Below are 15,848 nucleotides of genomic sequence, written 5' to 3'. Positions count from 1 at the left end.
TCTTACATGCAGAGGTTGTTGGATCAATGGTACATTTTGCACCAAGGATCCATGACGGTGACGGAATACATCGCCAAGTTCGATGAATATATGATGAGGTGCGATGTGGATGAGGACCCTGCTGTGGTTCTCTCCCGTTTCCGTATGGACCTCAGGCCTGAGCTTCAGCGGGAGCTAACACTTCACATGGTCACCAGTCTGGAACATGCTTACCAGGTGGTGCAGGAACTGGAGTACTGTGTGCGCCAATCCAATGTGAGGGGGATTGATTTTCGACCTACTATGCCTGAAGTAGCTTCACAAGGAGCGAGACCCCAAGTTGGAATTCAACCCAAAGCTCAACCTGGTACCCAGCCAGTCAACAGAAATCGAAGTAATAATATGGGTGGACCAAGTACTAGGCCCGCGATGCCAGAGCAGTGCTACCGCTGTGGTGGCATAGGTCACATCGCTGTCGAGTGTTCAAATAACAGTGGACGCATTGCCTTTGTTTCCGAACACCCTACAGAAGAAGTGGCAGATAAAGTTGATGGTGACCAAGGTGATGAGGAGATCATTATCCCCTCCCTTGACCCAACTAGTGATGCTGATGATGGTACTGTGGAGACTATCCCACTTGCAGTGGTGAGGTGTGCCTTGACCCAGATGAAGGAAAGTGAAGATTGGCGCAGAACTACCATTTTCCACACTTACGCCAAGTGTGGAGAAAAGAGCTGCAAAGTGATTATAGACAATAGGAGCTATGAGAATGTAGTTTCCCCAGTTACTTTGAGTCACCTGGGGTTGGAGCCAGTCCCCACCCCAACTCATACAGAGTTTCTTGGGTGGATGCGACATCCCTTCTTGTGACCCAGCGATGCCTTGTTCTGATTGAGTTTCGACCATACAAGGACAAGTTGTGGCGTGATGTGGTCACGATGGACATTGGTCATATCACCTTGTGAAAGTCATGGCTCTATGACAGATGTCACAATATTCGGGCATACGAATAATTGTGTATTAAAGCCTAAAGAAAAGAAGCTTGTCTTGAGCCCGCTCCCTCCCAAATCGTCAACAGGAGCAAAAGATGTTGCGCCCCTAAACGATCCTAAGAGTCAAAGGGCTAAGGAGTTTGAGAGAGACTAAGGTGGGGAGTATGGTGTACGGCCTACTGGTTAGGGAGAGTACACCTGAAGTTGTTATGGGGATACCCCAGGAGGCTCGTCCAGTCCTAGAGGAGTTTTGGGATGTCTTCCCTGAAGACCTTCCAGACGAGCTTCCACTAATGCGAGACATTCAGCATGCGATAGATCTCGTCCCAGAGGCGACCCTACCAAACCTCCCTCACTACGGAATGAACCCCGCCGAGCATGTCGAGTTGAAAAGGCAGGTGGATGAATTGCTTAAAAAGGGATTCATTCGTGAGAGTCCGAGCCCGTGCGCAATGCTCGTGCTTCTTACACCCAAGAAAGACGACACGTGGCGCATGTGTGTTGATAGAAGAGCCATAAACAAGATCACTGTCAAGTATCGGTTTCCCATCCCGAGGCTTGATGACATGCTTGACATGATGGCCACTTCTACTATCTTTTCGAAAATTGACCTCAAGAGTGGTTATCACCAAATTCGTGTTCGCCCGGGATATGAATGGAAAATTGCCTTCAAGATGAAGGACGGGCTATACGAGTGGTTGGTTATGCCCTTCGGGTTAACCAATGCCCCAAGTATGTTTATGAGGATGATGACCCATGTGCAGCGATCCTTTATGAGCAAATTTTTAGTTGTATACTTTGATGATATCATCATCTATAGTACGTCCCTCAGCCGGCACATCGAGCACTTGAGGCAAGTCTGCAACGCCTTGCGCGCAGAACAACTTTATGCGAACCTCAAGAAGTGCTCCTTGACCTCCCGTGTTATCTTCCTGGGGTTCGTTGTATCGTCAGAGGGTATGTCTGCAAACCCTAAGAAAGTCAAGGCCATTGTCAATTAGCCTGAGCCGCGTACCATACACGACGTGCGAAGCTTTCACGGCCTAGCTACGTTCTATCGGCGGTTCATCCGTGGATTTAGCTCGATTATGACTCCCATCACAGATTGCATACGGAAAGGGGAGTTTCAATGGACTAAAGCCGCAGCACGAGCTTTCTCGAAAATTAAAAAGAAGATGACAGAAGCGTCAGTCATGCGTCTACCTGACTTTACCAAAGCCTTTGAAGTAGCGTGTGACGCGTCAGGAATTGCCATAGGCGGAGTGTTAAGATAAGAGGGACATCCTGTGGCCTCTTTCAGTGAGAAGCTGAATGAGGCTATACAACGCTACTCCACTTATAACAAGGAGTTCTATGCGGTTGTGCAATCATTGCGCCATTGGCGACATTATTTATTACTGCAAGAATTCATCTTGTTCTCTGATCACGAGGCCTTCAAATATTTGAGCTCTCAAAAGAAGTTGAGCCCTAGGCATGCCAAGTGGACACAATTTCTTCAAGAGTAACCGGTTGTGCTTAAGCACAAGGCCGGAAAAGAGAATAAGGATGTTGACGCACTTGGCCGCCGTATCATGATGTGCGGTCCATGAGTATTGAAGTTACAGGCTTTGAGCAACTCAAGGGTGAGTACTCAAACTGTCCTAATTTTGAGATCATTTATGCGTCATTGTCTAGTGACCCGCCCTCGAGGAGTGCGGAGTTCACCATTACAGATGGATATCTTTTTAGAAGGGACAAGCTTTGTATCCCACGAACATCCCTCCGTGATTTTCTAGTTTGGGAGTTGCATGCTGGAGGGATGGCAGGTCACTTTGTTTGAGATAAAACAGTTGCCCTTGTGTTCGATCGTTTCTATTGGCCTAATCTCCAGCGAGATGTGGCTAAGATTGTAGGGCAGTGTCGAACATGTCAACTGGTGAAGCAGAGAAAGCAAAATACAAGTTTATATACTCTTTTGCCAGTTCCACATGCCCCGTGGCAAGATGTCAGTTTAGACTTCATGCTTGGGCTTCCCAAGACTATTTGTAAGCACGACTCCATACTCGTTGTTGTTGATCAATTTTCTAAGATGGCCCATTTCCTACCCTATTATAAGACCTCAGATGCCTCCCATGTTGCTAAGTTATTCTTTCAGGAGGTTGTGCAACTCCATGTAGTACCTAGATCCATCATGTCTGATAGAGATACTAAGTTCACTAGTTATTTTTAGAAGACTCTAACATCTTTTGCATACGAGGCTCTAGTTTTCTTCGGCATATCATCCCCAGTCAGATGGTCAAACAAATGTAGTGAACTATAACCTAGGGAATTTGTTAAGATGTCTGGTTGGGGACCACCACAGGACCTGGGACACTATTCTTCCCACAAAAGAGATCGCGTATAATTCTTCAGTGAACAGGTCCACAGGAATGCGCCCGTTTGAAATTGTTTCGGTCTTAGACCCCGAGCCCCCATAGCTTTGATCCCCATGGCTACCCCACAGCGTCCTTCAGAGTTAGGAGAGTCCTTCGCCCAACATATACATGCATTGCATAATGAGATGAAGAGGAAGATTAATTCAAGTAATGAACATTATAAACTTTATGCTGACACTCACAGAAGATTTAGGGAATTTCAACCTAGAGATGATTTCGCGGTTCGTATTAGGTCTAATCGGTTTCCACCTGGATCCGTGAAGAAGCTTCATGCCCGTAGCATAGGCCCACATAAAATTGTGAAAAGGTTGGGGTCTAATGCTTATGTTGTTGATATCCTTGCTATCAAGGGCATCAGTTCCACATTTAATGCAGAAGATCTAGTTCCCTTTTACGAGCCATTACCTCTATCCACTGTACCCCTGTTTCTTCCTAGACCCTCCCTATATATGGACCTTGACCAGAGCCTGATCTTCCTGTACCCATCTTACCTTCTCTTCCACCTGCACCGAGAAGAGATGAGATAGGAAATTTTGGACTCCGAGGCGGTTTCCACTCGCTTCGGGGGTTTCCAGAAATTCCTAGTTAAATGGAGGAACAGGCCCATTACAGATAGCTCTTAGATCACAAAGGCAAAGCTGCAGTGCATCGACCCCGATTTGTTCGAAAGATAGAGGAGTTCACTTTCGCCAATGGTGAATTCTCCCTACTCGGGGAGAATTGATACGGACATCAATGATGCACCATTTAGAGTGCACCAGAGGAGGAGACGTCTCCGACAGAGTATCGGAGTGGAGGAGTTGATGTAGATGGACGTTGCGTCCATCGGACCCATTTTCTAATGCACCACGAGTGCAGGATCGGCATAACCGCACCCTAACCATAGATCCATGGGTCGGATTTCACACCCTACCAAACGGGTGTTTTAGTTTTAGGCGTTTTTTGTTATTTTCCTTATTTCAGGGGGCTTTATTGCACTTTCTTTACTTTTCGTCTTTTTTGGTTATTTTTCTTATTTTCGGGGACTTTAGTGCACTTTTACTTTTCCCATAGCTTATATATACGTTGTGAGAAACCTTATTTTCATTATTATTGAATGAATAGAAATTCGTGTCTTTTCTTCCTCTTTATTCAAGAGATTGGGGTTTTGAGGATTGGCCCTTGGGTGTTAAGGATTCCACCCCGATTTCAGGTTTCCTTCTTTCTAGATCTTTGAGGTGCAGGAAAATGTAAGAATCATCTTCCTTCTTTTCTTTTGACGACAAAAGGACCTGTACTTTCTTCATCTCGAACCCTTCGTTCTTCACCCCTTTTGTTCCTCTAGATACCCCCTTTCTAGTTTGAACAGAAAAGAGGGATGGTTAGTCAGCAGAATCAGATCCAAATTTGACCGTGGATTGACTTATACTAGATCTAGGATATCCTCATATCCATAGGTCCTCCCTTTTTTACTGTTTACGCGATCTTATGCTAAGGGGCATGATCCTGACAAAATAACTTCATCTTTGTGTTGAGATTTACCTAATCCCTTTGACTGGAAACGGTTAGTTGATTGGTGTATTTATTTGAATATTTTTTAACCTGATCATACATGCATCTAGGGTTAGGTCATCACAGCCTCCCTATAATAAATTTTTCTAAAAGAATATCCCGTCTAGCTAGTCCGATACGAGAGGCCATAATAATGGGGGACATCGAAAGACCTCCATGAGAAAGTCAAGAAGTAGATTGGGAGAATTGGCATGAACAGACAACTCGAGACCAATCAATAGAGAACCCACCCCACCTTTCTCAAAGAAGAAACCATCGAAGAGTAAAAGTCACTTACTCCAGGAGAAAATTAAGGAGTTTACCAAGAAGCACCTTCAAAACACATGGGACTGCGTAAAGGTGCACCAAGAAATAATCAAATTTAACAGACCTTTCATAGATGAGATGGTTATCATACCCATGAACCTTCGCTGCCATCTGTCGATCCTTCACGGCGAGCCCACGGACCAGATAACTCACAACAGGATACTGTATACCACTAATAGGGCCATGAGGGAGCCACAAATTCTAAAGGGCTTTCTGCTGGAAAGGGGTACGAAGCAAAGAACTAGTAGAATCTCACCCATGAGGTACATGTTGCCATGCTATAGCCCTCATACTCTCTACCCCACATTTCTTCGAGACCGTTCAACAACGCTTTCGCACCAGAGACTCCTTATGGGGAACAGAGGAGTTCAGGACTCATGGTTTCTTGTCTTCACGCAACTATTATAGCGCATGGGCTAGGGCCATAATCAAGAAACATTCAAAGATCCTCATCAAAATTGATCTTCTGAATGTGATCGAGGTCACTTCTAATCATTTTTGCAAAGACGTGACCGTCTTCAAGGGCTTCCTCAAGTATTGGTGCCCAACAACCAATTCCTTCCACCTATGACTAGGCAAAGTCAGCATCACCTTGTGGGACCTGCACAGGATGGCGAGCCTCCCCATAACGGGCCGTTTCTTTGATGATTACGTGCCCACTAATGGGGAGTTCGCGCACTTCTCACCCAACAACCACCAACCGACGATCTCAGAGACAGCCATTGAGCTCTTCAAGGAGATGTCGAAGTTCCCCGACATTCGCAAAGTTATGCACCTCCACTTGGCTTGCCCATTTCAACAGGGACTTGCGGTATGTGTTATATTCCCTTTTATCATGCCTGGATTTTTCGCATGTTTCTTTATCCACCCCCCTCTTTTTTTCTTAATAATCATATTATTCTTTTAGCTTTACAGCTTTGCAGGAAACAATTCGCAAGAACTCGAGGGCCTTCGGCATAAGATCAAGGGACCTACTGAGTATATTGCCTCTGGCGAGCTGGTCGCCTTCCTAGCCTACCGGCTCAATCTGGTAGTGCTTCCCAACTCCAAGTAGGTTGACACCATCCGACCAACCCTATTTGTGGTCGCGGGAGTGATCATAGAGGGCAAAAAATAATCATTGGCTCCTCCAGTCCTCTACTCCTTATATCGCGCTTTTGGCAATGTGACTACGCATTGTAAGCCCAACAATCAAAGCATCTTCAGCCTATACGCTTGGTATGGCTTGGTGTGTATTTCCCATGGACCTATGAGGAGCCGAAGAAAGCATATGTGAACCCAGATAGTCTTCCATTGTGGCATTATCAAGGGCGCGAAATGATAAATAAGACATATGACTGGGTCATGGATAAATTTGAGAAGACTGCATCTATCGACTTCTTCCAATTCCCACTCTCCAATGTGACCGAGTACAGGGATGTTGTGGATGACTCATTGTCTCCGAGCGAGCGCATATTTTTTATGTACGTCAAGCAGTCTTCCGTTGAGGGAGGGCAATGAATTCTAGCGTGAACCGTAATACCCTAGTAGGTTCGCACGCTAGTTTGGTTATGACCAGACGATCTCGGAAGATTGTGAAGTCGTGACCTACATAATGAGGAGCTACGGAGTAGGCCCTTATAACTAGGCGCTCATATGGAAGCAACTTCTAATCGTGCACACAAGCTCCCATTTTGTCCTACCATCCTATTGCTGGATACATCAATTCTTTCTCGTCCTCCATTGCCATTCAGTAAATTATCCAGTCTGGGTGCCTCCTCTAAGATTGAAGAATTACAGGTCGGAATAGGGGATCGGCTATATAGTGGTGAGAGATCAGGCCCCTGCCCCTAGCCAAGTGTGCCTGAAGATCTTCTTGGAAGAGCCCATCCGACAAGTAAAGCCAGCCAACACTCTAGAAGGCCAGATTGCTTATGGGACTCCTTTAGACGTTTTGAGTAAGTCAAGGGAGCAATATGTTGCGGCCACAACCTCGAGCCCACTGGAAAGGGGCAATGAGCCAACCCTACCAGCGCCAACGACCTCCCTCTACACTCCTAGGGAGATTGTGAGGTATGCTAAGAACAAGCATGATTCCTTAGCTGCCTCGCCCCTGCTGAGATCGGCACGGCAAAGCTTCTCTCATATCCGGTGACCTGCTCCTAAACGCAATCTTGCTCCCCTCAAATACCACAGAGCCAACAGGGCATCTCTCCGGCCCCCATGGAAGCGAGGGTACAAGCAAGCGAGGCTGGCCCCTCTCGTAAAGGAAAATAAATACTCATTGAGGAACCGACCGGGGAAACTTTATCGGCGAAAAGCGAGAATGAAGAGTCATCCTCCAGCAACAGCTCGACTAATGAGAGGGTCTCTTCTGAGGGAGACAACTTGGAGGAAGAGGGAGAAGTGGACATCGCTGGGGACGACGATGCCATAGGTGAAGCTATTATGACTGGTCAGGAAGCACCGCAAAACATGTCTACTCCGACTGATCAAGCGGCCACCCCCACAGAAGAAGAACCACTCGACTATGTAGAATTCGGCTACTCTCCAATGGCCAATGTCTTCACGTCCTTCAGCGCTAACTACTCCCCTCTTCCTCGTGAGATGCCAGTCATTCTGCCTATCAACAATCCATCGTCTAACCCCCAAATCCTCCCTCGGATCATGGAGGTCTCATCATCAAGAGAAGCATAACTTTTTGCATCAGCGGTGTAGGTGGTAGCAGAGGCGTTAATGTCATCGCACAATGTAGAGGTGCATAAGGACATGGCAATCTTTCCACCGGCCAATGGGGATGTGGTCATTGGTACGAAGCACGCTCAAACAAATGAAGCCACAATCGCACCTTCTACTGCCCCAACCACAGTTGCTCGCAAGATCTATTTCCCGTCGGAACCTACCGACGTGATGACTCCTGCGACACTTGACTCGAGCATTGCAGCCAGGAAACCATCTTTCAACATTGCACCTGTTGTCGTAGATGCGCCTGGTCCTTCATCTATTCTTGCTAACATTGGGGCCTCGGCTTCGTCGACTCCTTCATTATCAGCTCTCGCAACAGGTATAACTTTTAAATTCTTATAGTTGGCGGCTTTCCTTTCCATATAACATTTTCTTATGTCACCTTTCTCATACTGTTATCTTTTCTGTTTTTTCTCACAGTCGTTTTGTCCTCGAGTTGTTCTACGGGCTCCAATTCGACAGCAACGGTGTTGGATCTTCTCTCCTTGGAGAAGATTCCTCTATATAAGCTTGTCTTAGTCAATAATGCCCTCTCTATTGTGGCGTGCATGTTCCAAGACCCTAAGCAATGGCCCTTCCGTGGCGATGCTCTAGCAATTCTGGACAAGATTAATGTCTTAACGCTTCATGATTCCCTTATTCAATTATGCACTTCACTGCAACAACTAGAATCAGCTCGCAATATAGTCATTGCTTCAAAGATACTTCGTCGCCAGAAGGAATTGCTGCTCCTCAAAGATAAAATATCCAGGAATTTCGCTATCATTTTTGGATACAACAAGGAGTGCGATTCTCTTTAAGAACAGTTGAAGACCTCCTAGTAGACTTTAGCAGCTATTAATGAGCATATGGCCAGTCTCGAAGCCAAAAGCAGGCTGAGGAGTTGAAGTTGAGCAACATCAAAGCCAACATTGTCGAGAATACCAACATAACTAAACTTGAAAAGTAAGAACCATCGAAGGATAAGCCGGCTACTGCTTCCTTGGAACAGGAGCTCGTTGGTGCCCCTGATCAAGCCAAACTTATCATCGAAGCCAATTATTTCGGAATAATTGTAGTATCTTGGCGATTGCTATGAATCAACATTTTATACACACACACACACACACACACACACACACACACACACATGCACGCACGCACGTGTGCACCTTTGCACACATGTCATGGGCGTCTAATCCTAACGTCCATGTGATGCGGCATCCCATGAAACCCCATGGGACCAATTTTCACATTGATCTAAAACTCTGGTGGGCCATAGCAAAGAGAGATGCAAATCGAGGAAACTGTTTCTTTTTCCATGGCCCACCAAGTTTTGGATCAAAGTATAAGTTGGCCTCTAGGGGTTTCATGGGGTGTTGCATCACATGGACTATTCCGATTTGGGACTCACATCACATATGATGAGTTCTTAAAAAGTTCGCACGAGTTCCATGCGAACCGGTGCGCAGCTGAGCATTTGGCTACACACACACACACACACACACACACACACACACACACACACACACATGAGAATTTTAACAACCTCTCAAAGAAATTTTGAATATGGATGGCATGAGTTATTAATACTTTTTAAGCAAATAATCATAAATGATAGTTTTTATCAACTCATGCTTTAATTGTTTTTTTTTTTTCACAGCTTGAAACATGGAATGATGATCATATAGTCATGAATGATGATTTTTTTTTAATTCATGCTTCAATTACATATTTTCATAACTAGAGATATGGCATGGCAATAACATAATCCTTGCTTGTTAGCATGCTCTACGTAATATTCTCCTTAGTAAGCGAAGCTACCTTAAAGTTCAATTAGTAGTCCTAAGGCACCATACACAATTTAGGCTCATGAGTATTTGGAGCAACCATAGTTTAGGCTCGTAAATAGTTGGAGCAACCATAGTTTAGGCTTGTAAATAGTTTGAGCAAGTAGGGCTTATGCAAGCTGGTCTCTGTAACTCTCATGAGTTCGCTGAACCACTGCAGCCTGGGGAGTCCATGCACTGCAGTCCATCAGAGGGGCCCATTGAAGCTACTAGGGCGGTGAACTCGATAGGATTTACCCGCAGGGTTTGCCTCAGTAACTCTCTAGAGTTCACAGGGCTTAACAAGGCGACCTATAAGGATATCAGATCCAAGGCCGCCATTCCATTAATGAGGGGGGAGCTCATATAGAGGTCGACCATTCCCCATGAATTACTACTGAAATCAAGCCAAGAACCTGGGGGGTCTTATGCACAATTAGCCTATTTATGGATGAACCACAAAGCTCACATTGCGGCCCGCTTTTTCTTCGCATGTATGACCCGAGTCCATTCATAAGGGGACATTTTCTCTCACCCATTCCCATGGCACTACCAAAGGGTGATACAGGCAACATAGGTCTCATGCGTGATTGGCCTTCATGGGCTTTGAAGCCATTGGCGCTCTCCACTACCCACATGGCTCTTATGCGTGTGGTTGGCCTTTGTGGGCTTTGAGCCGCTGGCACTACCACCGCCCGCATAATATTCAGTGATACAGCATAGGTCTTATGCGTGGTTGGCCTTCATGGCTTTCCGTTGGCACACACCGTTGCCTTGCATAATATTTGGCGAATTTGCAATATAGCATAGGTCTTATGCTTGGTTAGCCTTCACGGGCTTGGAAACCGCTGGCGTACACTACTGCCCTGCATAATATTTGACAAATCAGCGAAATAGCATATTCATAATTGGAAATAATTGGTGTAATCGGGGAGATCATCAGCGATACTTTCTAACAATCGAAAATAATTTACGATATTCCCTAATAATCGAAAGATAATCTGTGATATTTTCTGATAATCGGAAATAATCAATCTGCGATCATCAGAGATAATCGGCTATATTCCCTGATAATCGGAAATAGTCAATCGGCGATAAACGGAGATAATCGGCGACATTCCTTGACAATCAAAAATAGTCAATCGGCGATAATCGAAGATAATAGGCGATATTCCCTGATAATCGGAAATAACCAATCGACAATAATCGAAGATGATTTGTGATACTCCTTGATAACCGGAAATAACCAATCAGAGATAATCGGCAATATTCCCTGATAATCGGAAACAACCAATCGCCGATAATCGGAGACAATAGATGATATTTCCTAATAATTGGAAATAAACAATCTATAATAACTGGATATAATCGACGATACTTTCCAATAATAGGAGATAAGCAGAGATATTCCTTGATAATCGAAAATAACCAATTGGTGATAATCGGAGATAATCGGCAATATTCCCTTATAATCGGAAATAACCAATCGGTGATAATCGGATATAATCGGCGATATTCCCTGATAATTGAAATAACTAGTCTGCAATAATCGGAGATAATCAATGATATTCCTGCTAATTAGAAATAACCAATCGGTGATAATCAGAGATAATTGGCGATATTCCCTGATAATTGGAAATATCCAATCGGCGATAATCGAAGATAATCGGAGATAATCAACAATATTCCCTGATAATCGAAAATAAACAATCGGCAATAATTGAAGATAATCGGCGACACTTTCCAATAATAGGAAATAATCAACGAAGCCTTTCAAGGCATGTATACAATTTTATTTGAACGCCTTTCAAAGGCCGCAATAATAATTCGGCTACAATTGTCGTTCCGCAGCATTACTATTGCTAATTATCGTCCCATAAGATCGGCGATTATCTCTTTTTAGAGTCACACGATTGGTGATCATATCCTTCTGATAATAGGAGACTTTAAAGGTCATATCCTTCTGATAATAGGAGACTTTAAAGGTCACGATTGGTGATCATATCCTTCTGATAATAGGAGACTTTAAAGGTCATATCCTTCTGATAATAGGAGACTTTAAAGGTCACGATTGGTGATCATATCTTTATGATAATAGGAGACTTTAAAGGTCATATCCTTCTGATAATAGGAGACTTTAAAGGTCATATCCTTCTAATAATATGAGACTTTAAAGGAGACTTTAAAGGCCATATCCTTCTGATAATAGGAGACTTTAAAGGCTATATCCTTCTGATAATAGAAGACTTTAAATGGATGCTTGTAGGCTTGTCTCTCTTTTGACTTTTCTTTCAAATGAGAGGGGAAAGGGGTATTTAAAGGCCGCCTCCACACGTGTCAACTACCGAATTCGCACAATAGAATGTTATTGCATGATCGCACAACAGGTCTCCTACCCATTATGGGACAATCTCCCCCCAAGCTAGTAATCTGGCAACATGATATATTCATTGCGCGGCCGCGCAACTCATCCATGTTGCAATCGTTCCATTTTCATGCTCCGACACCACCACCAAATGAAGGTAACTATTGCTCTTCGTAAGGGTATTCGTTCATGTACGTGGCATCTTATTTCCAACTTCATTTTGTGCAATGGCTTATCTCCATCATTTTGACAATTTGCTTTCTCTCTGTCGTTTGTCCATCCTCATTCTTTTCAGGAGGCTCTAAGTCGTGGTGGGTGGAAACGAGCTATGCAGAAGAATTTGTTGCACTTTATCATAATCAAACTTGGACATTAACTAAATAAACCTCCTGAAAAGTGTGCAGTTGAGTGTAGATGAGTGTATACAATGAATACAACCCCAATGGCTCAGTGGATCATTTAAAAGCTCGATTAGTCACCAAAGGTTATTCTCAGACCCTTGGAGTCAACTACGTAACCTCACCTATCGTAAAGCTTCACTTGGAACGAGTAGTTATTTCCATTTCTACAAAATTGGAATTGGCAATTATATCAGCTTAATGTGAAGAATGCTTTTCTTCATGGAGATCTAGTTTAAAAAGCTTACATTACACGAAACAACCACCTAGCTTTATTACTTAGGAGATTCAGATAAGGTATGTCATCTCAGGAAACCAATTTATAGGCTGAAATAATCTTCAAGAGCTTGGTTTGACAAGTTTAGTAAAGTGGTGTTCAAGTTTGAGATGGAACCTAGCCAGGTCGCCGTCGACCATTCTATTTTTGTTCAATAAAGTGAGACAAGCACTATTGTGTTGGTTGTATATGTAGACGACATTATTCTCATGGGCATTGACACTACAAGTGTTGACAAGTTGAAGAAATTCTTACAGCAGCATTTCTATATGAAGGATTTGGGTCATCTTCGATATTTCTTATACATTGAGGTGACTAGGTCTAAGGTGGGCATTAACTTGTCACAACAAAAATATGTGATAGATTTACTAGATGAGACGGGTCTTCTAGGAACCTAGCCTACCAAAACACTTGTAAATACAAATCAAAAACTTAGTATGAATCGGGGTGAATTAATTGATGATCCAAGGAGATTTCATCGACTAATAAGGAAAATTTATTTATCTAATAATGACCCAACTTGATATTACATATCGTATCAGCGTGGTTAGCTTATGCAGGCTCCCCGGGTTCTTCGTATGGAGGTCGTGCTTAGCATCTTTAGGTATTTAAAGGAAGCTCCTGATCGTGGTATCATCTACAAGTGGAATGGTCATCTTCGAGTGCAAGGATATTCTGATGCAGATTGGGCTGGTTCTCCATCCAATAAGCAATCTACATTGGGCTACTATACTTTTGTAGGTGGTAATCTTATTACATGAAAATGTAAGAAGCAAAGTGTTATAGTTTATTCAACCGTTGAGTGGAATACAGAGCAATGGCCCATGTAATATATGAGCTTATTTGGTTAAAAACATTAATGAGTGAACTTGGTTTATAGTTGAAGTTCCTATGAAGCTGTAATGATCAAGCAGCCTCTCATATTACCAACAACCTTGTCTATCATGAGAGGACCAAGCACATCAAAGTTAATTGCCACTTCATCCAGGAGAAAGTTGTAGCGAAGGAAATTTGCATGTCATTTGTCCCAAGATCAACTAGAAGATATATTTATGAAAGCTCTGCATCGCACTTAACTAGAACATGTCTTTATCAAGCTGGGCATTCATGATATATATGCTCCAGCTTGAGGGGTAGTTATTAAATATGAATGTAGGTTATTATATGGCCCATCTACGTATAGGATGAAATAGGTAGCTTTAGTTTTGTTATTAATGACATACTTCTATATATTAAAAACTATGTTAATAGACTTAAAAGAGGTGGAGACCGGTGAACCCTAATCCCAATTCTCTTTTTCACATTCTCTCTCCTTTCTTCTCTTTTTCTTCTTCTTTTTCCTCCTTTCTCAATCCATCCACAAATATAATAATCAAGGAACACAACCTGCTAAGGCAACAGATAAGAAGAATCAATAGAAGATGATTGACAAGACAACCCATCATTTGTTAGAGCGTCCACCATGAAATTTTGCCTCTTCAGTGACAAGAAACCTTAAGCAAGGTGAAAGCATCCACTATGAAATTTTGCCTCTTTGGTGATGAGATACGTTAAGCAAGGTGACCAAGTACCAAATTCCATTCAACATGAAAAAGAATCTCCACCAATCTAATGATGTCCTAGAAGCCAACAATATAGCATTTTTCAAGTTTGCCTCCACAGTCATCAAGCCAACAAATAAAAATAAAAATACTTAAATTAGCCAAATCAACAAGAGGACATTTTGATTTTCATTCTCACTTAATTTCCTCGCCCAAATAGGCCAAAGAGGGGGAAAAATGTTGCCAATACCATTTTTCTGAGGACTCTCCCGATGTTGGATTCCCCTAGATCAGCAAGCTAACTCCTACCGATGTTCAACTTTCACACACCATGAGAAGCGGACTATTATGAAGAACTAGAAAACTTGCACGTGCAATGCACATGGAGAGAAGGAGAAAGTGTTTTGCACTTCGAGAGACATGCAGGAGGGGGAAGGAGAAGCGGTCATGTAAAGGTCTCTCTGCAGTATCTATATGGGGTGCAACACCTAAGCTATGTGGGCCCAGCTTTTTGTATGTTTATGTGACATCCATTTCGTCCATCACATGAGATCCTCTATGTTTAGGCCTTGTGGAGAAATATCTGAACGAAACAAACTCAAGCAGGCCACAGATGTGAAACAACTGGAATGGAACACAGGCCACTGATTTTTTTATTTCATCCAACCCATCACAGGTGCAGATCACCTGGATGAAGATTTTCTTCAAAATTCAGACTGATCAAAAACTCATACAGGCCACACCTCATGAACTTAGAGGTTTCAGTCATAATTTGACATCCAACCCATCACATGAGGGGCTGCATCTGATGAACGGAATGGATGTAAAACAAATGACATAATAGGCCCCACAAAGCTTGATCGTTATACTCATTTCCTAAAATGTCTTGTAATTGATGTTTGGAGTTCAAGTTGAGCAGATGAAATCTACACCATGTCTTGTTTATTGGGGAATGGGGCAAAATCTCAACCACACCTTGTGAGGCAAACAATTGATTCACTCTAAATTACATAAATGCAAATTACATAAATGCCCTTATATTTGAGTAAAATACTAAAATCCCGACCATATCCATAAATAATTCAAAGTTTACACTTCTCAAGAACTAATTGCATGGATAATCCTTACCCCTCACTGTGCGCATTTTATATAGAATAAATTAGCAGTCGCAAATGGATCACCGATTTCTGATATCTTTGAAAATCAGCTATTGAGACGCCTTGATGGATTCTGATATTTTATCAACGGGAGCCATCTTTATCTTCATGGATTTCTGTCTTGTTCCTTCCAAAGGCCCCACATAACTGCAAAAGGAAGTGTGTTCCCAAAGAACGACCCCTCATGTTTGAAACACCTTGAACGTCATCCATTAATTACCTTGGCAATAGAATTGAGAAAGACCTAATCTACATTGTACTTGAAGAAAACAGGCCAATCTTCTCTCGAGACACTACGATGAAGAAGTGATCTATCTATTGTTTCCTCATCCTCTC

At 43.1% G+C, this 15,848-nt stretch overlaps 1 protein-coding gene across 2 annotated transcripts in view; it reads right to left on the bottom strand.

The window, feature by feature from the left end:
- LOC131246043 (uncharacterized) overlaps window positions 1–15,848 on the bottom strand; it is a 75,912-nt gene that overhangs the window by 29,370 nt on the left and 30,694 nt on the right. The window lies entirely within an intron of this gene.

Source organism: Magnolia sinica, chromosome 5 (assembly GCF_029962835.1).
Source record: "Magnolia sinica isolate HGM2019 chromosome 5, MsV1, whole genome shotgun sequence".
Taxonomy (NCBI): Eukaryota; Viridiplantae; Streptophyta; class Magnoliopsida; order Magnoliales; family Magnoliaceae; genus Magnolia; species Magnolia sinica.
This window is presented reverse-complemented; position numbering and strand designations above follow the sequence as displayed.